This window comes from Marmota flaviventris, chromosome 3 (assembly GCF_047511675.1).
Source record: "Marmota flaviventris isolate mMarFla1 chromosome 3, mMarFla1.hap1, whole genome shotgun sequence".
NCBI lineage: Eukaryota > Metazoa > Chordata > Mammalia > Rodentia > Sciuridae > Marmota > Marmota flaviventris.
The window spans coordinates 41,643,026-41,670,922 of NC_092500.1; positions in this window are offsets into that span (position 1 = coordinate 41,643,026).

The window sequence follows — 27,897 nt, forward strand, 5'->3', positions numbered from 1 at the left end:
CCTGCCTTCTCTTCTAAACTCTATAATTTTCTTGGATGACTTACTTTTGACCTGCTCCAAGTTCTCCACATCTCTCTTTAGCATCAATAAAATGCAGACAACCAATAACATTGAGAAACCATTACGGGGGCAGAAGAAGCAGGGAAGGAAGTAGGCCTAAAATTAAGGCCTGAAGAGCATGATTATTGTAATCAAGAGCCAATTAAGAATGCAGACTGATTTATCTTTGGTACAAGTTATTACACACACACACACACACACACACACACACACACCAGGGAGAGATTCCTTTCCTTTCAAATCCTTCTTTAAAATTAAAAAAAAAGTTGCAATTTTTTTGATTTGTTATTAAAAAAACATGTAGACTAACACAAAATTCTTATATAGATGAGCCACTATTCTGTGGAGAAACCTCACACCTCACGATGCAACTGCATTATTCTGCCTGCGCATTCAGTGTGGTACCTGCACCCACCCTGCACTCCCTCCTCTTCATTAGAAAGCCTAATGTATGCTTATGTTCATTAACAAAGGTAATCTTGCCTTAATTAGCGTCCAAATTTATGTGTCCTCTCTTGTAGAGATAAGCCCTCAGAAATTAGTAAAAATGTCTTCTAATTTGTGCAAATCGCCATAATCAGATTTGTCATTAATTTTATGTGCAATAAGTTTCTATTTAGAAAATGAAGAGAGCTTGGCCAAGGCCAAAATACATGCAAACCCAGGCCAGACAAAGAAACGCCCAATCCTAATAAAAATGTGGGGAAAACAAGGGCTGCACACAGGGACAAGACCTTTATTAATTTAACAGAATATGAACTAACAAGGCCATTTTCAAATTATTTCATTTCTTTTCCAGTTGAATTGAATTTGAAAGATAGTGTCAGTCACACGGGGGTTGTAAAAATGTCAGTGGATAAACTAAACAGCAAAGTCAGTATTGGTGGGGGCAAGTTCCTTTTTGTTGGACGGAGAAAATTAAAATAGGAACATCTCCAAAGAACCTTGACACTTAAAGGAGTGTAAAATTCATAATATCTGACATTTAATCATTTTGCCTCTGTCCATAATGAATTGTTAGATAATATCTTCCAAATCTTTGCCAATAAAACAGCAGTCATGTTTTTTAAAAAATGATTTGCTTTGGTAAATGTAATTAGGGGATTTGAGCTGAGAGCCCCTAATATCCAGCCCAATTTTAATTTTAGTAACACAGCAATGGCTCCCCAAAGACCTTGCCTCTTAGCAGTCACATCTGCTCACCTAATTGACAGTACAGGAGGGAATTGCTGTAATTTGTTTTTTTGGACTACATCAAAAATCTATAAAACATTCATAACCGTGTGGTGTCAGGGACAGCAGCTATATAAATCCTAGCCAGTTCTTCTGGTGAGAAGTTGTGATTTCAAGCAACAGACTGCCTTTTCCTTCATGTTTACAGTATGCTAATATCTGTAAATCTGAAAGGCACATTCCCTACCGGTCACTGTCTAAACAGTTCAGGGAAATCATATTCATGCTATAGGGGAGCCTAAATTTGAGTAAGAAAGAATGGGAAGGTAAGAGAAAAAAATATATTTTGTTTATTAAACCAGACAATGCCTATCAAACATTCAGTGCATTGTTTTCAAAGAACATCAAGTGTCTATGAATTACCAAGAAAAAATCCTCTTGTTTTCTTTTTCTTAACTAACTTCTACTAACTAGAGAGCCTATTCCACCAAATTTGAAAAATAATCAAATTCAGTCAATGTTCACAATTATCTTCACATTTAATGGTTGACTTTTTGATCTTTTATTATTTTAATATTTTTACTTAAAAGACTAGAACAAAAATAATCGAAATGGAGCTTGAATAATGTAAAGCATATAGTCAAAAAATCTTATTTCTTCAAATTATAATGAAAGCAAGCAAGAATGTTATTTCAATGAAGTCCAATCAATTGTCTCCATGGATATTCCCCTGAGCAGTTCCTGGAGGTGATGATCATGTCATTAGTCTAAAATGGTACCCATCAAATTGTGCAGTGCACAGCCAGAGCAGTCTTACCTGGTGGCTTGTAATTTCCTAGCCTACTACTGTCAGAATGCAGGCTTCATAGACCAATTCCTGAGTGTCTGCTACACATTCTGCAGAGCAAATCTTTCACTCAGTAACTGTTCACCATTATAAATTCAAATAAGTAATTTGTTACATTTTGCCAAACATCATATTATCTATTCCCATCTATGAATATAAATAGAAACATGAGGATACATGGGTGACCTATTAGTAATTACTGAGAAACTAGTTTATGTTAAGCCCTCTGTTATTTTAATTGATTCTCACAGTAAACCTACACAAAAGCATTACCACTATCTCCATGAGATGGTGCAGTTAAAAAATTAGAATATGAATTTAAATCCAGATCTATTTAATCCCAAACATTCTCTACAATTTACTAGGCTGATATTGTGAGAGCAGAAGCTGATAACTGTCTATGGGGTACTTCCCAAAGTATGATGACCAACTGTCATAGATGATGTGCAATGTAAAAAAGAGTTTTAAAGTATTTTCTAGACTTCCCAGGAAAATGGTGATGGCCATAAGAAGTATATAAAACATTCCCCAATGGACATACTTCAAAGAGCAAAGAAGAGAGAGTGAGCTGAATGTAAATGGCATGATACAAAGGAACAGAGGGTGATAGAGACATGCAAAGCTAATGCAGATGTGGATGGAACAGGCAGATCAAAAGCACAGGCTATTAGACAAATCTATAAGAAGGAGAAGTAGACTAATATGAAAGAAATCAAATCAGAAGTTCTAAATTTGGTATTTCATAAGTATACCAAGAGCAGTGCTTGGCCAAAAGAAAATGAAAGGAAAACAGAATTTCAGAGAGAATGGGGGCGAGGGGAGGAGCATTCCAGAGGAGCACCAGCTGATCAAATCAGGACCTACAACTATAAGTGATTCTAAAATAAAGGTTCTGATTCTTTAAGGAAAGTTTGGGTCATCACTCAAGTGGAAGAAGAGAATAGTCATTCCTGGAGGAGTCTGCTGTGTTCACCAAATCCCATTTCCTTTCCCCCTGGGTTTACAGGTGGACTGCGTTCCCCAGTCTGACTGTTATAAATGGGCTGTATTGCTAATAGTGGCGAAGGGAATGAGAGGGAGGCCATAGGTACCACTTCTTGGATGAAATGGCTAAAATATACCTAGGTCTTCCCAATCTCCTTTGCCATCTGTGGACTCAATGAAGACAACATCACATCCCTTGAGGGAGGGAGAGCCATAGATAGAAGCCAAGGTCCCTGTGACCACAGGGAAGCCAACCAAGGAAATATACCTTGCACCAATGACATGAGAAGAAACAGGCTCATCTTCCATTGAGCTATACAATGGTACAGGTGGTAGTATTACTCTATGTAACCCAGGCTGCTACAAATTACTTAGGATTAGGACTGAGAAGAATGTGCAGACTGAGGAAAGAGTGATCAAAGTGTCTCTTTACCCGAACATTTTGTTTGGGTAAAGAGAGACAAGATGGAAAAGTCCTTGACCTCATGGGATTTCTTTTCAAGAAGTTCAGTCAGGGGAGTTGGAGATATGTATTAGTAAGGCTTTTTAATATAAAAGATATTTAATTAATAATTTCACATAATGAAAAGTGTTCTAAAGAAAATAAAATTGGATAATTTGATAGAAGGTGATGGAACTACTTCAACAATGGTGGCCAGGAAGGTGTCCCTGGATAGTAAATTTTGAGCTGGGAAGTGAATGATGAAAAAGAAGCCAGTCACATAAAGATGAGGGCAAAGAGGAAACAGCACAAACAAAAGGCCTGAGGTAAGGACAAGCTTCTTGATTTCTGTGGACAGAAAGCAAGCCCATACCATACTGCTATAGAGAAGAATGGGCCATGGGGACCCTCGGAAGGCAGGCTGAAGTTGAGGTTTCCTTCTAAAACTTACTAGAGATGCTTTAATGTTTTGAATTTTATATTCAGTATAATGGGACTTAGTTTAACTGTATATAATTATACATATTAAATGTCTCCTACCCTATAGGAAAGTTTAATTGTACTTTGAATTGGATGAGTAGATAGAGACAAAGAAATATTCCTGGTTTTAAGAAAAAAATAAAGTCAAGATGGAAATCCTTAGTGAACACTCCCATATGATTTTATCTTGGGTGGTGGCAGCAATTTATTGAAGCTGACATCTCCAACAGATGGCACCTAGATAGCGTGTAATAAGAAATACACATTCTGTCTTTGTGGGGCATCACTGACACAGAGCTCCTAAACCCTTGGAGTTTCCTGATGTGGTGAGAGGAGCGTGTCTTCTTGTCCATAATAAAACTCTCTCAATCTCATCTGAGTTTATGTTGATGAGGTGATCTAGTGGGCCTATGATAGTTTCAGAAGGAGATGGATCACCAAAGGAATCAATTGAGTACTTAAAGCTCAAACCTTCAGCCCACCCACGACCCCAGGGAGGGCTGCAGATGGAGTTAATCTTCAAAAGCCAATGCTTTAGTCAATCATGTCTATGAAATGAAACCTGCATAAAAACTCAACAGTGGGGTTCTGGAAGCTTCTGGATGGGTGGACACATTGAGGCGCTGAGAAGGTGCTATGCCAAAAAAAAAGAACATGGAAGAGCTTTGCCGTGTTCCCATAACTTGCACTGGGAATCTCTTCCCTTTGGCTGTTCCAGGGTTGTAGTCTTTATAATAAAATGACAATAGCAAGTGAACTGTTTTTCTCAGTTCTGTGGGTCATTCTAGCAAATTATTGAGCCCATGATGGGGGGCTATGGGAAACCACAATTTGTATGGGAGACTGAGGACTTAAGATTTTCATAAAATGGGGAAGTTTCCATGGGCCTAGCTTTTAACTGTGGAGTCTATACTAACCCCAGGCAATGAGGGTCAGACTTGAATAGAATTATGGGACAACAGTTGGTGCATAGAAAGATGGAGAACTAATGGGTATAAGGTAAAGAAAGAAACAAACCTCTACAGATTTCTTACCAGAAGTATGGAGCAAAATCAGCTCAGACCATATTGACCACATAGTAGCCTTTAAAAATATTTATCAAATTGTCAGTGTCTTGATTGTTCTGTGTTATTTAAAACACACACACACACACACACACACACACACACAACATTAGTCTGGCATTGGAAAGTGTGCAGAAGAGGAATTTGTTCCCTGCTTTAATCAAGGCCATCTTACAATTTGTTTCATAACATTATTCTTTCTTTTGGAGTATTATTTTAAAAATAATTCAGAAGCCCTGACATTTCTGTGGAAGGATATGAAATACCATAGCAATATTTTAAATCTAAAGTAATGAAATAAAATAGTTGAGTCAAAAGGATAAGTATGTCAGTGCCGCCCTCCCTTCTGACCAGCCTGATGAGCTTGAATGCCAAGGTCATAAGCTTCCTTCTATCTGCTATTCAAGTAAACTGTCTGTGGGATGCCTTCCTGCACAAGAAAAATTGTGATGTCAGAATTGATGTGCTGACTTAGGATCCTGAATTATGAGTACATTCACTGGAATTAGTTTTCATATTATTTATTTGTCAATTGAGCATTGAGATATGAGGTTCAAAATTCTATGTTCTTACCTTTGTTTTTAACACTTGTACACATAATGCTTGTATTCAAATCTGAATCAGGACTGGGGATATAATTCAGTGGTAGAGCACCTGCCTGGCATGCAAGAGACCCTGGATTCAATCCCCAACAACACACACACACACACATACATACACACACACACATACACACAATCATAAAAATTGAATCAACAGCTATTTCTCTGCTAATTAAAACTATGATGAATAGTCAACTCTGCTTTCATAGTTTAATATTTGTTTAGTATCCAATAAGTTCCTGTCATTAGGAAATAATAAGATTTCTCTCTCTCTCTCTCTCTCTCTGTGTGTGTGTGTGTGATATGAGAGAATATATGTGCAGATATTAGCATGTGAGGGAGTGTATGGGTGTGTGTGTGTGCATGTGGTTATGAGTTTGCATATGAGTGTGTGAATGTGTGCTTACAGAGCTATGAGGGGGTGTGTGTATGTTAATGTGTATGTGTGAGAGAATGTGTGTCAGTGTGCACATGTGGTGTACTCTACTAAGATATGTGGACATTTAAGTATTTTGAAAAATAACCACTAACACATGTTTCCTCATAAATCTCTTTCCCAGAGTCACCAAGCCATGGTGATGTCAGACCTTGCTGGCAGAAGAGACAGCTTCTCTTTGTGCCAAGGACTGCCCTAGCAATCTTGGTAGCCTTTGCTTCAGAAAGAAAATCCAGCAGCACAGACCAGCCACCTCATGTACACTACTGTGAGGTCTCTAAACTCATCTGGCTGCCACCAGAGGCTGCAGCTCCCTAGTGAAGCAACCTGAGCTGGGACTGAGTCCATTCAGAGACCTGGAATACCAGGCATCTGCAGTGGTTTTCCATGTGCTAGGAAGATGTCTTCAGACATGTGTTCATTCATACAATGTGGTCTGCCCAATTAGAACTATGATTTTACTAGCAGATTGGTCTTGTGTGATCCAACACAAGAGGTATCAGAATTACCACCAGAATGTATTTGTTATAAAATTTCCTAGGACTAATCAAGGCCTGAAAGAAGCATAAATTAATTATTTCCAAGAAAGGGACACCTTGCATGCTCTCCACTGATTTCTTTAATGCACTTCGAAGGACAGTTCCCTGAGGAGACCCTAAAAATTATGTTTTAAAAGAAAGAATTATTAAACATGAGATTCTTCAAAGCAGCCTCAAATATTCTACAATGCATTTTCCCTTTTTGTCTTTCCCCAGTATATTGAAACTCGGAAACTTCTTTCACATTTCCCCAGGATTTGCCATTTCCCTCATTTTGTTCTTTTGAGAATTAAATTGCCTCAAAAGTCCACGATTTTTTAAAACACAATTTCTACAGTAAATTACCCAATATGTAGAGAAAAATGCAAAAAAAAAAAAATGTAAAAATAACATTATGTTTCCAAGATGTTTCTCTTTAATGAAATTTATACATCCTGCAAAAAAATAAGGTGCCTATTGGCTGCCTTTAGAAACGTAAGTAATTTGACTAATACAGAAGGATTTGAAGGAATGGATCTGGAAGAATTGATTATTAATTACATATATCTTAAAGTGAATTCATTCAAATGATTTATTAACCACAGCAGTTAGCCCAAAATAAGTTCCTGCAGAAACTAGATGAAATTACATGGGAAATTACTATTCTTTATAAACTAGATAAATTATCCCATTTATGTACATACCCAAGTGAATTACACCAACAAAGCAACAAAGAAAATAATGTAACTCATTGCTCTTCAAACATGTGGTTTTAATTTTTATATTTTAACCTAAGGGAAATAATCAACAAGAAATATTTAGAAAATTACACTGGGTTTTCATGCAAAGATATCTAATAAGTCATCTTATTGAAGATATGTAGGTTCTCATATAACTTTCCAAACATATTCTTCATTGTTTATGAATAAAATTTTCCAGAGAGAAAAATAGCCTTTTACTCAAAGATTTTTCTTTTTCTTAATATTCTAAATAAGAAGATGAAGTCTGATTCTACTGTTTACTAATTGTAAAGAACTGGAGAATTTTTAGCAATTTTTTGTTTTGTATTCTTATTTCTAAGGGAAAGTTCAAAACATTATTACCTTGTGATGTGTGAGATATAAATACTTGGTATCTATGTAAAAAAATATATATATATACACACACATATTCATTATATATCATATAAATACAATATATATTATATATATCACTATATATAGTTTTAAAACACTTGATACTATTACTAATTTTATTGCCTTATGGATTATTAAAAACCTTTAGTTGAGTTTATTTTCTTCATATTTTATACTAAATAGAACTCTACCACATAAATGTATACCTCCTTCTTTCTGATTTTGAAAAGATCTATTCTTTATTTTAAAACAATTTTATTGAGGTATAATCAATGCCCAAAGCTACATAGTTAATGCATAAATTTGATGAGTTTGGACATGTGCATCACTACAATCAAGGTAACAGAGATATCTATCACCTAAAGAATTGTTTTAAAACATATTAAAGATGATACCTAAATTCTTGCAGGAGAAATTACAGATATTTCAAATGATTTGCTTTTTTCTTTTATAAAAAAAATTGATAAATGCCAACACAAAAGTTTTATACCATGCCAATGAAGCACATTGCTTATGCTATTTGTGTGCTATGGAATTTCATATTGAAAACATTGTTGTGGTGACACAGATGTTCTAAAGCTGTGCTATAATACTGCTTCCTATAGTTCAAATATAATCTGGATTCAATATAAAAAAAGTCAATAAAGTTTTTCTTAACTATAAATTCATCCAATTATTAAAATGTATTTCATAGATAAGGAAAGCATAGATTATTTAAAGATATGAATAAGTTTAGAGTAAAAATTGGATTTCTAAGCATACCAAGACTACGTTGTGGTCCTATTTTTTAAATTTCCTTCTCATATTATTAGATCCTTCTAAACATAGACTGTTCCATTTTGTGGTCCTAACTGTGTTGCAATCCACTTATACTCCCTGGTAGTCAGTCCTGCTTCAGAGTGGTATGAAGAACCATCTGCCCTACCAACCTGAAAAATGTAGTGTCACTCATCAAATGAGATTGCTGAGGTGGGTCCATTATGAAAAAGCAGTGTAAAAATCAAATGGATTATTAATACATAATGATTGAGCTGTCCTCTTAGATTGATATAAATCTGGCCCATAACCTGGTTTGGATGACCCATAAGCTATGAATAGTCTTTTTCCAGAGGCATTTTTAAAGAAAGAATAAAATGTGACAGCAATTGCATTTGACCTGACTAAAATATATACTATCTTGCTCTTTACAAAAAAGGTTTGCAGTTCCTAATCTAGATACCACAACTGTAAGCAAAATCAAGGTCAATTTCAGAATGGGTTTCCTACTTCCTCGATTTAGATAAAGGTGTTAAATAAATGCTTGTATTAATGGTGACTTGAAATTTTAATCTTTACTACTTTATTTATGTGCCATTTATTGAACATATTTAAAGTACAAGATTTAGTGAGTTTTCCCATGCAGCTATAATCTCAGTAAAGACACTGAATATTTCTACTACATCCAAAAGTTTCTTTATGTTTTTTTGAAATCTATCCCTCACTCCACCCTTGTCCTCAACTATTGATCTGCTTTCTGCCATCATATATTTGTTTGCATCTTATAGAATTTTATCTGAATGAAATCATAGTATATATACTTTTTTGTCTGGCTTCTTCCTCCCAGCATGATTTTAAGATCCATCTATGTATGGCATGTATTTATAGTTTCCTTCCATTTTATTGCAGAATAGAATTTATACAATATAGATGTACCAGAGTGTGCTTAATAAGCCATTCACTTTTTTAAATTAATAAATTAAATTAATTAATTCTAATCAGTTATATATGATAGCAGAATGCTCTTCAATTCATTGTACACAAATGGAGCAGAATTTTTCATTTCTCTGGTTATACCCAAAGTAGGGTCACACCATTCATGCAATTATACATGCACCTAGGGTAATGATTCTACCATCTTTCCTCCCCCTATGTCCCTTCCCCCTCCAGCTTTGCCCCATTCAAAGTTCCTCCACTCATCCTATTCCCCCCCCACCATTATGGATTAGCATTAGAGAAAACGTTTGACCTTTTGTTTTTGGGGACTGGCTTACTTCGCTTAGCATGATATTCTCCAACTCCATCCATTTACCTGCAAATGCCATGATTTAATTCTCTTTTAGTGCTGAGTAATATTCCATTGTGTATATATACCACAGTTTCTTTATCCATTCATCTATTGAAGGGCATCTAGGTTGGTTCCACAGGTTTGGCTATTGTGAATTGTACTGCTACATGAACACTGATGTGGCTGTGTCACTATAGTATGCTGTTTTTAAGTCCTCTGGGTATAGACCAAGGAGTGGGATAGCTGGATTAATTTGGTGGTTCCATTCCAAGTTTGCTAAGGAATCTCCATACTGCTTTCCAGACTTGTTGCACCAATTTGCAGTCTCACCAGCAATATGAGTGTGCCTTTTCCCCACATCCTTACCAACACTTACTGTTTGCATTCTTGATAACTGCCATTCTGACTGGAGTGAAATGAAATCATAGAGTAGTTTTGATTTGCATTTCTCTAATTACTAGAGATGTTGAACATTTTTTCATATATTTTTTGATCAATTGTATATCTTCTTCTGAGAAGTGTCTGTTAAGCTCCTTCGCCCATTTATTGATTGGATTGTTTATTTTTTTGGTGTACAGTTTTTTGAGTTTTTGTATATCTTGAAGATTAGTGCTCTAATTGATGTGCATGTGGCAAAAATTTGTAGACTCTCTGTTCACCTCATTGATTGTTTCTTTTGCTGAGAAGAAGCTTTTAGTTTAAATCCATCCCATTTATTGAATCTTGATTTTATTTCTTTTGCTTTAGGGTCTTGTTAAGGAAGCCAGGGCCTATTCCGACATGATGAGGATTAGGGCCTACTTTTTCTTCTATTAGGCATAGGGTCTCTGGACTAATTCCTAGGTCATTGATTCACTTTGAGTTGAGTTTTGTACATGGTGAGAGACAGAGGTCTAGTTTCATTTTGCTGCATATGGATTTCCCATTTTGCCATTCACTTTTAAAAAATATTTATTTATTTATTTTTAGGTGTAGATAGACACAACACAATGCCTTTATTTTTATGTGGTGCTGAGAATCAAATCTGGGTCCCACTCCTGCTAGGGGAGCACTCTACCACTGAGCCACAATCCCAGCCCAGTTTGCCATTCACTTTTTTTTTTTTTTTAATTTTTTATTGTTGGTTATTCAAAACATTACATAGTTCTTGATATATCATATTTCACCCTTTGATTCAAGTGGGTTATGAGCTCCCATTTTTAGCCCATATACAGATTGCAGAATCACATCAGTTACACATCCATTGATTTACATATTGCCATACTAGTGTCTGTTGTGTTCTGCTGCCTTTCCTATCCTCTACTATCCCCCCTCCCCTCCCCTCCCCTCCCCTCTTCTCTCTCTGCCCCCTCTACTGTCATTCATTTGTCCCCCTTGTATTATTTTTCCCTTTCCCCTCACTTCCTCTTGTATGTACTTTTGTATAACCCTGAGGGTCTCCTTCCATTTCCATGCAATTTCCCTTCTCTCTCCCTTTCCCTCCCACCTCTCATCCCTGTTTAATATTAATCTTCTTCTCATGCTCTTCAACCCTACTCTGTTCTTAGTTACTCTCCTTATATCAAAGAAGACATTGGGCATTTGTTTTTTAGGGATTGGCTAGCTTCACTTAGCAAAATCTGCTCTAATGCCATCCATTTCCCTGCAAATTCTATGATTTTGTCATTTTTTAATGCAGAGTAATACTCCATTGTGTATAAATGCCACATTTTTTTATCCATTCGTCTATTGAAGGGCATCTAGGTTGGTTCCACAGTCTTGCTATTGTGAATTGTGCTGCTGTGAACATCGATGTAGCAGTGTCCCTGTAGCATGCTCTTTTTAGGTCTTTAGGGAATAGACCGAGAAGGGGAATAGCTGGGTCAAATGGTGGCTCCATTCCCAGCTTTCCAAGAAATCTCCATACTGCTTTCCAAATTGGCTGCACCAATTTGCAGTCCCACCAGCAATGTACAAGTGTACCCTTTTCCCCACATCCTCGCCAGCACTTGTTGTTGTTTGACTTCATAATGGCTGCCAATCTTACTGGAGTGAGATGGTATCTTAGGGTGGTTTTGATTTGCATTTCTCTGACTGCTAGAGATGGTGAGCATTTTTTCATGTACTTGTTGATTGATTGTATGTCCTCCTCTAAGAAGTGTCTGTTCAGGTCCTTGGCCCATTTGTTGATTGGGTTGTTTGTTATTTTATTGTCTAATTTTTTGAGTTCTTTGTATACTCTGGATATTAGGGCTCTATCTGAAGTGTGAGGAGTAAAGATTTGTTCCCAGGATGTAGGCTCCCTATTTACCTCTCTTATTGTTTCTTTTGCTGAGAAAAAACTTTTTAGTTTGAGTAAGTCCCATTTGTTGATTCTAGTTATTAACTTTTGTCCTATGGGTGTCCTGTTGAGGAATTTGGAGCCCGACCCCACAGTATGTAGATCGTAGCCAACTTTTTCTTCTATCAGACGCCGTGTCTCTGATTTGATATCAAGCTCCTTGATCCATTTTGAATTAACTTTTGTGCATGGCGAGAGAAAGGGATTCAGTTTCATTTTGTTGCATATGGATTTCCAGTTTTCCCAGCACCATTTGTTGAAGATGCTATCCTTCCTCCATTGCATGCTTTTAGCCCCTTTATCAAATATAAGATAGTTGTAGTTTTGTGGATTGGTTTCTGTGTCCTCTACTCTGTACCATTGGTCCACCCGCCTGTTTTGGTACCAGTACCATGCTGTTTTTGTTACTATTGCTCTGTAGTATAGTTTGAAGTCTGGTATCGCTATACCGCCTGATTCACACTTCCTGCTTAGCATTGATTTTGCTATTCTGGGTCTTTTATTTTTCCATATGAATTTCATGATTGCTTTCTCTATTTCTACAAGAAATGCCGTTGGGATTTTGATTGGCATTGCATTAAACCTATAGAGAACTTTTGGTAATATCGCCATTTTGATGATGTTAGTTCTGCCTATCCATGAACAGGGTATATTTTTCCATCTTCTAAGATCTTCTTCTATTTCTCTCCTTAGGGTTCTGTAGTTTTCATTGTATAAGTCTTTCACCTCTTTTGTTAGGTTGATTCCCAAGTATTTTATTTTTTTTGAAGATATTGTGAATGGAGTGGTTGTCCTCATTTCCATTTCAGAGGATTTGTCGCTGATATACAGGAATGCCTTTGATTTATGCGTGTTGATTTTATATCCTGCCTCTTTGCTGAATTCATTTATTAGCTCTAATAGTTTCTTTGTAGACCCTTTTGGGTCTGCTAGGTATAGAATCATGTCATCTGCAAATAGTGATAATTTAAGTTCTTCTTTTCCTATTTTGATGCCTTTAATTTCTTTCGTCTAATTGCTCTGGCCAGTGTTTCGAGAACTATGTTGAACAGAAGTGGTGAGAGAGGGCATCCCTGTCTTGTTCCAGATTTTAGAGGGAATGCCTTCAATTTTTCTCCACTCAGAATGATGCTAGCCTGAGGCTTAGCATAGATTGCTTTTACAATATTGAGGCATGTTCCTGTTATTCCTAGTTTTTCTAGAGTTTTGAACATAAAGGGATGCTGTACTTTGTCGAATGCTTTTTCCGCATCTATCGAGATGATCATATGGTTCTTATTTTTAAGTCTATTGATGTGGTGAATAACATTTATTGATTTCCTTATATTGAACCAGCCTTGCATCCCAGGGATGAATCCTACTTGATCATGGTGCACAATTTTTTTGATATGTTTTTGTATCCGATTCGCCAGAATTTTATTGAGGATTTTTGCATCTAGGTTCATTAGAGATATTGGTCTGTAGTTTTCTTTCTTTGAAGTGTCTTTGTCTGGTTTAGGTATCAGGGTGATGTTGGCCTCATAGAATGAATTTGGAAGTTCTCCCTCTTTTTCTATTTCCTGAAGTAGCTTGAAAAGTATTGGTATTAGTTCCTCTTTAAAGGTTTTGTAAAACTCTGCTGTATACCCATCCGGTCCTGGGCTTTTCTTAGTTGGTAGTCTTTTGATGGTTTCTTCTATTTCCTCAATTGATATTGGTCTGTTTAGGTTGTCTATATCTTCCTGACTCAATCTGGGCAGATCATATGACTTAAGAAATTTATCTATGCCTTCACTATCTTCTAATTTATTGGAGTATAAGGATTCAAAATAATTTTTGATTATCTTCTGTATTTCTGAAGTGTCTGTTGTGATATTGCCTTTTTCATCCCGTATGCTAGTAATTTGAGTTCTCTCTCTTCTTCTCTTTGCTAGCATGGCTAAGGGTCTGTCAATTTTGTTTATTTTTTCAAAGAACCAACTTTTAGTTTTGTCAATTTTTTCAATTGTTTCTTTTGTTTCGATTTCATTAATTTCAGCTCTGATTTTCATTATTTCTTGCCTTCTACTTCATTAGCTATTGTTTTGCTCTTCTTTTTCTAGGATTTTGAGATGAAGTATGAGATCATTTATTTGTTGGTTTTTTCTTTTTTTAAGGAATGAACTCCACGCAATGAATTTTCCTCTTAGAACTGCTTTCAATGTGTCCCATAGATTCTGATATGTTGTGTCTGTGTTTTCATTTATCTCTAAGAATTTTTTAATTTCCTCCTTGATGTCTTCTATAACCCATTGATCATTCAGTAACCTATTGTTCATTCTCCAAGTGATGTATGCTTTTTCCTTCCTTCTTTTATCGTTGATTTTCAGTTTCATTCCATTATGATCAGATAAGATGCATGGTATTATCTCTACTCCTTTATATTGTCTAAGAGTTGCCCTGTGACATAATATGTGGTCTATTTTTGAGAAGGATCCATGTGCTGCTGAGAAAAAAGTGTAACTGCTTGATGTTGGGTAGTATATTCTATATATGTCAATTAAGTCTAGGTTATTAATTGTGTTATTGAGTTCTATAGTTTCCTTATTCAACTTTTGTTTGGAAGATCTGTCCATTGGTGAGAGAGGTGTGTTGAAGTCTCCCATAATTATTGTATGGTGGTCTATTAGACTCTTGAACTTGAGAAGAGTTTGATGAACATAGCTGCACCATTGTTAGGGGCATATATATTTATGATTGTTATGTCTTGTTGGTGTATGGTTCCCTTGAGCAGTATGTAGTGTCCCTCTTTATCCCTTTTGATTAACTTGGGCTTGAAATCTATTTTATTTGATATGAGTATGGACACACCTGCTTGTTTCCAAAGTCCATATGAGTGATATGATTTTTCCCAACCTTTCACCTTCAGCCTATGTATGTCTTTTCCTATCAAATGCGTCTCCTGTAGGCAGCATATTGTTGGGTCTTGTTTTGTGATCCATTCTACTAGCCTGTCTCTTAATTGGTGAGTTTAAGCCATTAACATTTAGGGTTATTATTGAGATATCGGTTGTTCTTCCAGCCATATTTGTATATTTATGTTACTAACATGGTTTGTTTTCCTCTTTGATTATTTTCCCCCCTTTACTGACCTACCTCCCACTGTTGGTTTTCATTGTTATTTTCCATTTCCTCCTCCTCTAATGTTTTGCCGAGGATGTTTTGAAGAGATGGTTTTCTAGCTGCAAATTCTTTTAACTTTTGTTTATCGTGGACGGTTTTAATTTCATCTTCCATCCTGAAGCTTAATTTCGCTGGATACACAATTCTTGGTTGGAACCCATTTTCTTTCAGTGTTTGAAATATGTTATTCCAGGATCTTCTAGCTTTCAGAGTCTGTGTTGAAAGATCAGCTGTTATCCTGATTGGCTTACCACTAAATGTAATCTGCTTCCTTTCTCTTGTAGCTTTTAAAATTCTCTCCTTATTCTGTATGTTGGGCATCTTCATTATAATGTGTCTAGGTGTGGATCTCTTATGATTTTGCACATTCGGCGTCCTGTAGGCTTCTAGTATTTGGGATTCTGTCTCATTCTTCAAGTCTGGGAAGTTTTCTCGTATTATTTCATTGAATAGATTGCTCATTCCTTTGGTTTGAAACTCTGTCCCTTCCTGTATCCCAATGACTCTTAAATTTGGTCTCTTGATGTTATCCCATATTTCTTGGATGTTCTGCTCATGGTTTCTTAACAGTCTTGCTGAGCTGTCTATGTTCTTTTCAAGTTGAAATACTTTATCTTCATTGTCTGATGTTCTATCTTCTAAGTGTTCTACTCTGCTGGTGGTATTCTCAATTGAGTTTTTAAGTTGGTTTATTGCTTCCTGCATTTCTAGGATTTCTGTTTGTTTGTTTTTTATAACCTCTATCTCCCTGTATAGTTGATCTTTTGCTTCTTGGATTTGTTTATGTAATTCATTGTTGAAGTGATCTTTCATTGTCTGATTTTGCTGTCTGATGTCTTCCTTGAGACTCCAGATCATCTGAAGCATGTATATCCTGAATTCTTTATCTGACATTCCATCTGCTGCAGATATTACCTCTTCTAATGTTGAGTTGACCTGCATTGCTTGTGGTCCTTTCTTTCCTTGTCTCTTCATACTGTTCGCGTTTCTTTCTGCTTGGTGAAACTTTGTGCTATTGAATTTTCCCCCTATATATTTATATTGGTCTTGTATAGTTGCAAAGTCTCCCTCACAGGCGCGGGCGGCGGCTCTGCCCCTCCTCCAATTGGGGCAATGTGTCTACCACGCCGGCAGGCCGCTGGGCCTGTTCTGCCGGTCGGTAGCAGGTCCGCCTACCTTGCAGGCGCGGGTGGCGGCTCTGTCCCTCTGCGGGCCGCTAGGCTTGTTCTGTCGGTGGTCGCAGTTCTGCCTACTTTGCAGGCGCAGGCAGCGGCACTGCCCCTCTGCAGGCCTCTGGGGCTGTTCTGCCGGTGGGTCGCAGGTCCGCCTACCTTGCAGGCGCGGGGGGGGGGGCGGCTCTACCCTTCCGCAGGCCACTGGGCCTGTTCTGTTTATCGGTTGCAGGTCTGGCCTGTTCTGTTGGTGGTCACAGTTCCGCCTACCTTGCAGGCGCGGGGGGGGGGGCGGGCTGGCTCTGCCTCTCAGCAGGCCGCTGCTCCTGTTCTGCCGGTGGGTCACAGGCCCGCCTACCTTGCAGGAGTGGTTGGCAGCTCTGCCCCTCCGCGGGCCACTGGGCCTTTTCTGTCGGTGGTCACAGTTCTGCCTACCTGGCAGGCGCGGGGGTGGGGTGGGGTAGGGGGTGGCTCTGCCCCTCAGCAGGCTGCTGGGCCTGTTCTGTGGGTGGTCACAGTTCCGTCTACCTTGCTGGCGCGGGGGGAGGGGGCGGCTCTGCCTCTCAGCAGGCCGCTGCTCCTGTTCTGCCGGTGGGTCGCAGGCCCGCCTACCTTGCAGGAGTGGATGGCAGCTCTGCCCCTCCGCGGGCCACTGGGCCTTTTCTGTCGGTGGTCACAGTTCTGCCTACCTGGCAGGCGCGGGGGGTGGGGGGCGGCTCTGCTCCTCAGGAGGCCGCTGGGCCTGTTCTGTGGGTGGTCACAGTTCCGTCTACCTTGCCGGCGCGGGGGGGAGGGGGCGGCTCTCTGCCATTCACTTTTGATGAACAATTTTCTTGTGTACATACACAGATACAAAATTTCTCAGTAATATAGTAACCATTTTTTTACAGGAAACCAACAAACTATTCTCCAAAAGTTTCTACCACTTCACATTCCTTCAGCAATCCTTGTTCCACATCTCTACATGGTTAACCCTCATTACTATCATTCTTTTTGTAATTCTGCATGAGTAATGACATTTTATTGTAGTGCTAATTTGCATTTTCCTTATGATCAGTGATGAAGATTCTTTCCCTAACCCAACTCTAGTCAAGCTCTTTTGACAAGGTCTTTTGACAAGCTTCTTCTTGACAAGGTCTCAAGCTTGGCCTATACAAATTACAGACTGTCATCAAGAATGATTTCGTTCAACTCCCCACACTGAAAGACTTGAACAAACACTAGTATAGTTTCCAACAGCTCAAAGCCACAACCCTAGGATAACCCAGCCTCCCAAAAGTGCTTGCCTGAGAAAGCTCAATTCTTACTACTGGTTCCAGCCAAAACCTAGTGGTAAGCAAATAAGATCCTTCATCACCATGCAGTTATAAATCCTTTCTCTGACCTTTGAGATGTAAATCACCACCCAAAACTATTTTTTCAAGGACTGAGGGCCATCTCTGAAATGCAAACATTCCTAGAAATAACTTTTGTTTTTTTTCTTAGTCCCTATGGGAGGAGGAGGGCTTAACTTTGGGGGACACCTTGCTCTAACTTAAATCGCTGCCTCCTATTTTAAAGATGCAATGAATTTCTCTCTTCTCGATAGACCCCAATAAGCAAACCAGTTGGCTTGGTCACAGGAACTATCCTACCCTCTTCCTGCTTTGTGTAAACATCCATTTCCCTGGCTCTGCTCAAACCTCCACTGTCCCCCCTTCCTATTCTTTCACTCTAGAAAATGTCCAGTCATCTCTGCACAAGTTGACTTTTTTTGTGTTTATATGATATCCACGTATCTTTGTGAAGTGCCCGTTTTGATCTTGACCCTTTGTTATTATTGGCTTGTAGGATTGTAAAATTCTTCATGTTTTCTGAATACAAGTCCTTTTTAATGAATCTATATGTATACATATGTGTATCTAAATATAGACACATACACACATATCCAATAATTTCTTTTGAGTTTGTGATATACCTTTATTTCCTCCAGGAGTAAAAGTTTTAATTCTGATGAAATTTAATTTATACATTTTTCTCTTATGGTTTTGTATGAGTCAGAGTTCTCTAGAAAAATAAAACCACCAAGATGTGTGTGTGTGTGTATGCATAAATGTGAGTGCATGTGGTAGGTAGGTAGAGAAAGAAGTACTGAAGAATTGATTCACATGATTGTGGAGGCTTGATGAGTCCAATATTTGACAGGGTAGGCTGTCAGGCTAAAGATTCAAGGAAGAGTTGCAATTCAAGTCTGTCACCATCTGGTGACAGATATCCCCCTTGCCAGTCTTTTGTTCTATTCTGTCCTTCACTTGATTGGATGAGGCCTACCTACCATCCTAAGTTAATTTGAGGTCCACTGATTTAATCTCATTTTAAAATAAATATAAATAAAACACATTCACAGGAACATCCAGAGTACTCTGTGACTGAATATGTGGGTACCACGGCCTAGTCAATCAAACACCTAAAATTAATCAGCATGGGTTTGGACTTCATGTACCCCAATACATCTTTCCCTATCCCAACATCATAAGATTTTCTCCTTTGTATTCTAAAAGTGTTAAATTTTTGGCTTTTAAATTTAAACCTTCAAGATAATTCCAGGCAACATATTTTGAAAGAAAAGTGCTTAAATGTATTTGATTTTATGTAGATAACCAGTTTTCGGTACTAGTTGTTTTAAAATACTACCCTTAGCTCTCCTGATTTCTCTTTATGCCGTTGCCAAAAGTGAATTTGCTATAACGAATAGGTCTATTCTTTCCATTTGGACTATGCTTGTATTTTTTGACAAGAGTCACTATCCTGATTTCTGTAGCTATGAAATGATTCTTAAAATTAGATAATAGAAATTATCTATTTTGGTTCTTACTATTCCTAATAATATTGGTGCTTCTAGATCCTGTGTATTTTTGTATAATTTTGAGAATTATGTTAGATTTTAAGGGGAAAAAATGCTACCTTCCCTACCTTCCTTCCTTCTGCTATGTAACACTCATCCTTTAAAGTTGAGTATTTTAAAAAAGTTCCACAACTTCCATTTTTTTCTGCCCTAAACAGGAATAATTATCCTTTTTTTTAGCATCTTCTACACTGAATTGTTAAAATCCATATTCTTGGTTGTCACCCTACTGAGCTACTTACTGCTGATGACAAACCTGTGAATGAACTCTGTCTCACCAAGTACCTAGCACAGACTCTGGCCAAATCTATACAACAAATGTTTGTTGAACTTCAATCAATCAAGCTAGACTAGGATAACCTTGGGGCCAGGAGAAAATTTCTCTAGACTTATAAATTAATTTTCTCAGCTGAGTGAAGAGAATGAACTATTAAGACATATGAAGCAAAATTTCCCAGAAAATGTTCCTAGTCCATAAGAGATGTGAGGTGGCTACAAGAACTGCCGTTTTCATGTTAAACCCGTATTATAGTACATAGGATGTTATCAAGGTCTTTTTCCCTATAACTAGAACAATTAAGAGAGCAAACATTCTAGAATTCCAGTTTAGATATAAGAGTAGGAATAGAAGGTAGAAAAAAAGAAGGTGGCTTAGTAGTAAAATAGGAGCCATCTCCAAAAGCTTAATGCCTTCACAAACTTAGGTCAAAATGAAGTATTGGGATAACAAACACATGTATTTCTCATCAGTCTAACTCTAGGCAATTTGTCTTCAACACACATGAAGTAAATTAGTCTTTGCTCCCTTACTCACTAACCAATCACATTTGGCTAAAGAGTGACAGCCAAGGAGAGGAACAATGGAGAAATAAAAGAGAGGGACCTCAGGCTGCAGCATTCAATAGAGATGCTTTAGAGGCAACAGGAGTGAGGAGGAATTTTCTCTCTGGTGGCATCCAGATCACATCACATAAACACCTCAAGCACTTTAAGTACTGGCTGTACATGAAAGCGTGAGCTTTGTAACTTCAAATATCTCGAAAATAGGAAAAGTGACTTCTGGGATGAAATCCAAGAAGTACATTTCAAAAGAGGTTCTATTTGCTCAAGTCATAACCTTAGATATTGCAGAAATGGAAAACTAATCAAAGACACACCCTTTTAAAACACTTTACAAGATTTGAGCCACACAAATGCAGAGAACAGGGAAGGGTTTTTCTCATCCAATGGTGGATCAGTGTTGAATGTAGAGTTATTCTGAAGGAAACACAATTCAGTGCCCTTGCCTACTGACTGTCAGCATGTGCAGGCCAAATGCCCCTGGACCAAGGTACTTTGGATCCAGGATTTAGTCCTAGTTCTGAGATACAGAGCAAGTTACTGAAGGACAAAACAATGTGCAGACCTCTCTAAAACCCTTTATCAGCTAAATCCCCCAAAAGATACTTTCACATTTATTATATTAATAAGCCGAGAGTAAGTAACAAAATTAAAACCTTGTGTTAGGCTTTTAATACACAATAAAAACAAAAACCTTGGAGGGCAGGTTTTAGTATCTCTGTTTTACTGATTAGAAAATTAATTTCAGATAAGGTAAGCAGTTCCTCAAAGTCACACAGCTTCTGTCAAAGGCAGGACTAGGATGCAAGTCAATTTGCAAGCTGTTGTTTTACCTATCACATTTTCTAAATTACCTACTCACCCACTCAATCACTCATTAAAGATTATTTAACACCTACTATATTATTCCAGGCATTAGGTTAAGGACTTGAGGGACAAAAATATATGACATAATCTTTGCTCCTAGGGAGCTCAGAGTTTAACAAAGTAGAAGACATATAAATAAATGTAAACCTTGTGTTGCTGGTTCTTACAACAGCTATAATTTCAGGAGCAAAGCACACTGCAAAAGATATCACCTTAATCATCAAGTATCCTATGAGGTTCCCACGAGTTTGTAGATTTAAGAAACAGTGGCTATGCTATAATATTAAAAGATATTGTTTGACTTGGATGCTTTGGACTTGTACAGTAATATTTTTTAAATTGAAATTAGTTGCTAACTTAGATTTTGAGATTCCTTAAAAACATAGTAGATTCTGAACCCACATTCCCACTTGGCAGTAATAGGTTGGAATGATTAGTGGGTATCCCTTGTACACAAGGCACATGGTAACCAGTGTACCCATGACTCACCTGTTTCTCTGATTTAATCTACTTTACTCATTTGCTTTACCTGTCTGGTGTCAGCCAAATTTTCCTCTCCAACTCTGACCTTCTCAATTGGTTACCATATATTGAGTACTATAAACTCCAAGTGATTCTAGTGAGTCCCACAGAAGAATTTTTCTGCTGAAGAATATTTAAAACATTCTGTGGTCAAAAAGAGAGACTGTGTTCATTTTTGTGCCATGCTTTGTAGGAAAGGTACAAAACAGTACTGGATTTGCAGAAAATTTTTCTCAAATTTTTTACATTTTCCCTTTACATTTCATAGGATTCAAATATAAGTCCATGGAAAACTGAGAAGAATTATGTCAGTCAGGGTCCAGTCTTGAAATAGAAGCCATACTTGTTATTATCAATGGAAAGAATTTAATAAAGGGAATTGGTATATTCCCTACATATACCATATATATGAGATATATATATATATATATATATATATATATATATATATATATATATATATACACACACACACACACACACACACACACACACACACATACACACACACACATACACACTTACACATACACATCTGTGTGGATGAATGAGATAGTCAGTATTGAGATAGCAGGAACTGAAGGGACAAAAAAGCAAAAAGGACACCCAAAGTACACAGAGATGGTAACAGCAGAGTGAAACCACTGTCCAGAGAGCTGAGGAACAAAGGGAGCCTAGGAACTTGGAGTAGGAGATCTACAACGCTAGGATTCAACCTCTGGTGAGGAGTGCCAGCCAGCTGCCAGTGGACTTCTGAGGACTGGTAACCACTGGGTGAAGTGCTATCACTTAGGAACAAAACAGAGCGAACAGGAAGGAACAAGTCCCTTCTCTCTTCAACTACCTTTTCCTCTCCCTCTACTATAGAGCAGAATCCCAGTGGCAGCAGCACAAAGACTACAGAAGGTATCATTTTGGAGTTGAGGGATAAGAGCTTAATAGCTGCCATGTGGACATAACGTGGTCCTCAAATTGTCTTGTTTTGTTATAATACATACTTGTTAATTTTGATTTTTCTTCCCTCAAGTTGAGTTTTCGCCCAGAATGATCCTTAACCACCTATACAAACACATTTCTGGAAGATCTTCCTGCCCTGTAGGATTATCAAACCTTTGTCTGACTCTCAGAGTACAGATGGATGGAGACCTTGCTACACAAATAGATGAAATTTATGCTAATTGAGGGCATACACAATAGATAGTAAAGAATTCGAAGAAGAGGTGACCTTTGACCAGCATCTTGTAGGATGGTTAGCGGTGCACTAGAGGAAGAGGGAGAGTCCTATGGATAAATGAAGCAAAACCACAGCATTGAAGGCCTGTGGGGAAGTGAGGTCCTAGGAGAACCATAACTAGTTTGGCCTCATTAAAGCAACAGGGTAAATATGGAGACCTGGTAGCAGATGGCACATGAAACCCCATGAACTCTCATTCTCCACCCCTCCGCAAGTCAGCAATCACCAAGTTTCGAAGCCTCTGCCTATCTGGGTGTGGGGGGGGGGACCTCTTAAATTTGTTTTCTCCTCTCCATTCCTTCTGTCACTGCCTCAGGTAAGCCTCATCCTGCAGCTCTGACTCTAAGGAAAACAGGGAGGCCCCTATTAATTTCTTGGGAGGGAGAAAGCAGCAGTACTTGGGTTTTTGAGAGAAGATGGTAGGAGCTAATGATGAAACTGAGTGGGGCTCAGAAGAGAAGAGAAATAAAGATTGAAATGCAAGACTTCAGAAAAGTGTCACATAATAGGTTTACTTTCAAAACATTAAAAAAGTATTCAATGAATTATTTTAAAAGACTTTAAAATCTACATGAATATAAATTTGCATTTTAGAATGAATTTTTTGTCTTACAGCTTCCTGTTTGGGGCTTAGCACAGAGCACTCGTCCTCAGGAACAGGAATGCACAGCAGACATCTGTGGACAAATCACTGATAAACCTTTTTCTGTGCTGTACCCTTTCAGGGCCTTGGTCCTCAAAAAGCCTGTAGCACTATAAAGAAAAGGGGCTACTGGCAGTTTTGAAAGTGTAGGCAAACATTTGAAAAAATCTTTAAAATAATTTGCATTTAATGAGAAGGAGTCAGAGGTGCACTGATGTTAATGGCCCAGATAAATCACCTTGGAAAGGAGTTCACATGCATTTTTTTTCCATGTGTGCATGTTAGAAAGAGGCACTAACATTTTTCAATCTTTCAGTAGTATGCAGGGGGGGAAAAAAAGGACAGAAAAATTAGACAGGTAAATGATAGAGATAATGGGCTTTGCCTCCCTTGGGATTCATCTAAGCCAAGATAACTCTGGAGTTTCCATTTCAGCCAGGCGGTGATGTACTTCACATTTAACGTCCATTTTTAAGGACTCCTACTCTCAAAAAGCTTTACTAAAAAATACCATTAAATAAACTATTTTCACATGCCTAGCTACCTAGTTTGTGACTTTTTCTAATTTACATCCCCTGAATTCCAAACTGGTACCTATTTTTAAAATATTACAGTTAGAAAGTAATTCATGCACGCCAACACAAGTGCAACAAATCAGAAAAAGTTAAAGTCAGCCTTTCATCCATGCCACCCCCACCAGAGGTAACGGGTGTTAACCGTTCAATGCACTGAGGCATATAGGCATAGGACCGTGTCTGTTAGGCAGTCCAATTCAACATATGGTCCTTACCCGTCATCGGATGAACTGACCTCTAGGCGTCAGCCTCCTGTCTTAGGTTGGTACCACTGCAATTGGATCATACCCGTCACTGACTACCGGTCCAGCATACAGCTATACTTGTGGATAGGCCTTTGCACCAGTGGGGGGGTGAGGTTCTTTGCCTCACCTCTGTTGGCCCCCAAATTTTAGACCATCACTAGTAGAGGAGGATGCAAAATGCCATGACATTAAGCCAATTGAGGGCTCCTTTGAAAAATTGTACCACCGGTGACATCATCAGCAAAAATACCCCAACACTACCACAAGTCGCTGCACCAACAGATAGTTCACAATGCATACAGGTGAGCTCACAATGTGTCCAGGCAAGTTCTGCAAGCAGTTCAGTGATGGCTATTGTAGAAGCTGTAGATTGGTTTTATCTTTGACTTCACCAGCACTGGGATGAAGATAGGAATTCTGGCAATAATGGCTAAAGAAAAAATTATGTAATATTACAGAAGGCACTAAAAGAAAACAATTTTCTTAACAATTTACATTGTCTTCACCGGCACTGGGATGAAGATAGGAATTCTGGCAATAATGGCTAAAGAAAAAATTATGTAACATTACAGAAGGCACTAAAAGAAAACAATTTTCTTAACAATTTACATTATCTTTAAGAGAATTATTAAATATAATGAAAAGGAAAGGTGAAAGTAAACAAACAGATCTGTTAACCTTCTTTTTTGTTTACATATTAAAACAATCCTCAACAGTTGTTTACCCAATTTAAATTAAACCATATAAATCACGTGAAAAAAAAAATATTTGGATCCATTTTATCATGAGCGCTCATCATATATGATATATGGACATACGTACATTCAAACATATAACACAAAACACAAGTGTGCACACATAATATAATACATACAACACATAACATTATAGTAAAGGCCTTATAACTTTTTACAGGTGAAATCTCCATTGCAATGTTTAAAAACTCTATAGTCAAAAAATAGAACTGATCAGCAAAACATTAACCTAGGTCTGTATGAGCTCAAAAAACAAAATAGAACTTCATGATATGGCAAAGGGCAATAATAAAATAGATATTGAAAAAAGCATCCTGGTTCTGTTTCAGATGTAAGAATAGCCAAACTGGAGTTTTGGATATAAGTTGTTATGGATTTGAGCCAAATCATCTTCTTTTTGGTCTGTAGAAATCGCTTTAGTTAATCTTTCTGGAATCCAAATCGGCTGCTGTTCTCCCTGTGGAAACACATAAACAGACCCCCGACTCCAGACAATCACTGGGTCAGGACCTTGGTTAATCTCTCTGGAATCCAAATCGGCTGCTGTTCTCCCTGTGGAAACACACAAACAGACCCCCGACTCCAGACAATTACTGGGTCAGGACCTTTCCATTGTCCTGTTAGAATATCCTTCCAAAGTACCTTGGGCTTATGTACATTTTTTGGACACATATGCCTTTCCGCAGCACTAAGTCCTGATGAATCCAAATTTAAAAAGTTTAGAGTAAAAAGGGTTATTTTAAGTTTATCTTTGGGGAATATATACCCCTTCCCAATTCCTTCTTTTTGCTTTAATAAGTACATTTTAATAGTTTGATGAGCTCTTTCAACTATGCCTTGTCCCTGTGGATTGTATGGGATTCCTGTTATATGAGTAATGCCAAATGTTGAGCAAAATTGTTTAAAAGAGGTAGAAGTATAACCAGGGGCATTATCTGTTTTTAACTGTTTTGGAACACCCACAGTGGCAAAATTTTGTAAGCAATGAGCTATAACATCTTTAGTTTTTTCTCTGGCATGAAGGGAGCCCATCAAAAATCCAGAAGAAGTATCAACTGTAACATGCAAATATTTTAATTTTCCAAATTCTGGCAAGTGTGTGACGTCCATCTGCCAAATATGGTTAGGTATCAATCCTCTAGGATTGACTCCAAGATTAACTTGTGGTAAAAAGGTCACACAATTTTGACATTGTTTTATTATTTGTCTAGCTTGTTCCTTAGTTATTTTAAAACGCTTTTGTAAAGTATTAGCATTGACATGGAACTTTTTATGAAAATTTATAGCTTCTTCTAGTGTAGAGAAAATATGTATGTCATGTGTAGTTTTATCTGCTAAATCATTGCCCAAACTAAGGGCTCCAGGCAATCCTGTATGTGCCCTGATATGTCCTATAAAGAATGGATCTTTTCTGTCCCAGATTAGACTTTGTATAGTGGAAAGCAAAGAGAAAACAGTAGAAGAAGGGGAAATCCTACCAGCATCTTCAAGAGATACTATAGCATTAACTACATACTGACTATCAGAAAATAAATTAAATACAGAATCTTTAAACATCACAAAAGCTTGTAAAACTGCATTAAGCTCTACCTTTTGAGCTGATTGTTTGGGTACTAAAAATGTAAAAGTTTGATCAGGGGTAACTACTGCTGCTGTACCATTATTTGACCCATCAGTGAATATATTTGGAGCATTCATGATAGGTGTTTTTCTTGTCATTTTTGGAAAAATTACAGGATGCAATGACCAAAAAGACAATAAAGGATTAGATGGTAAGTGGTTATCAAATGAAACATTAGATTTGCACATGATTATTGCCCAAGTATTTAACTCATTAGCTAACTCATCAATTTGATTCATAGTATATGGAGTAATAATTTTATTGGGAGAAATTCCAAACACTCCCTTTGCTGCTTTTATTCCTTTGAGTATTAATTGTCCTACAGCCTCAGGATACCTAGTAAGAATAGTGTTAGGAGAATAAGATAAATGTATCCATAATAATGGACCTTCTTGCCAAAATACTCCTGTAGGAATATTTTTTGTTGGTAGTACAATAAATAATAAAGGTAAACTTATATCAATTCTATCTAAATGCATATTTTCCATATATGTTTCAATGATTTTTAATGCCTTTCTTGCTTCAGGCGTTAACATTCGGGGTGAATTTGGATCTGATGGACCTTTTAGGATATCAAATAAAGGTCCCAACTCTCCTGTTGGTATACCTAAATAAGGCCTTATCCAATTTATGTCTCCTAATAAATTTTGAAAGTCATTAAGTGATTTGAGTTGATCTACTCGTATTTGAATTTTTGGTGGACGGACCATGGTTGAGGATAATAGAACTCCTAAATAATTAATTGGAAAATTTAATTGTACTTTATCTATTGCTATCTCTAGATTATAATTTTTTAATAAGTTTGTAAGTGTGGCATAACATTCTAGCAATGTGTTTTTATCTTTGTGTGCTAATAATACATCATCCATATAGTGAAATATTTGTAGTTCAGGATTTTGATTTCTAAGTGGCTGGATTACTTTGTTAACATAAATTTGACACATAGTTGGGCTGTTAGCCATCCCTTGAGGGAGTACTTTCCATTCATATCTCTGATCAGGACCTTCATGATTCAGTGCAGGGATAGTAAATGCAAAACGTGGACTATCCTCAGGATGAATTGGAATTGAAAAAAAAACAATCTTTAATATCTATAACTAAAACATACCAGGTTTTTGGCAAAGCAGACAACTGAGGAATCCCTGATTGAGCAGGTCCCATAATAACCATCTCATTATTAATGGCTCTTAAATCTTGCAATAATCTCCATTTACCAGATTTCTTTTTGATGACAAAAATGGGAGTATTATGGGGAGATACAGAAGGTTGTATATGTCCTTCTGCTAATTGTT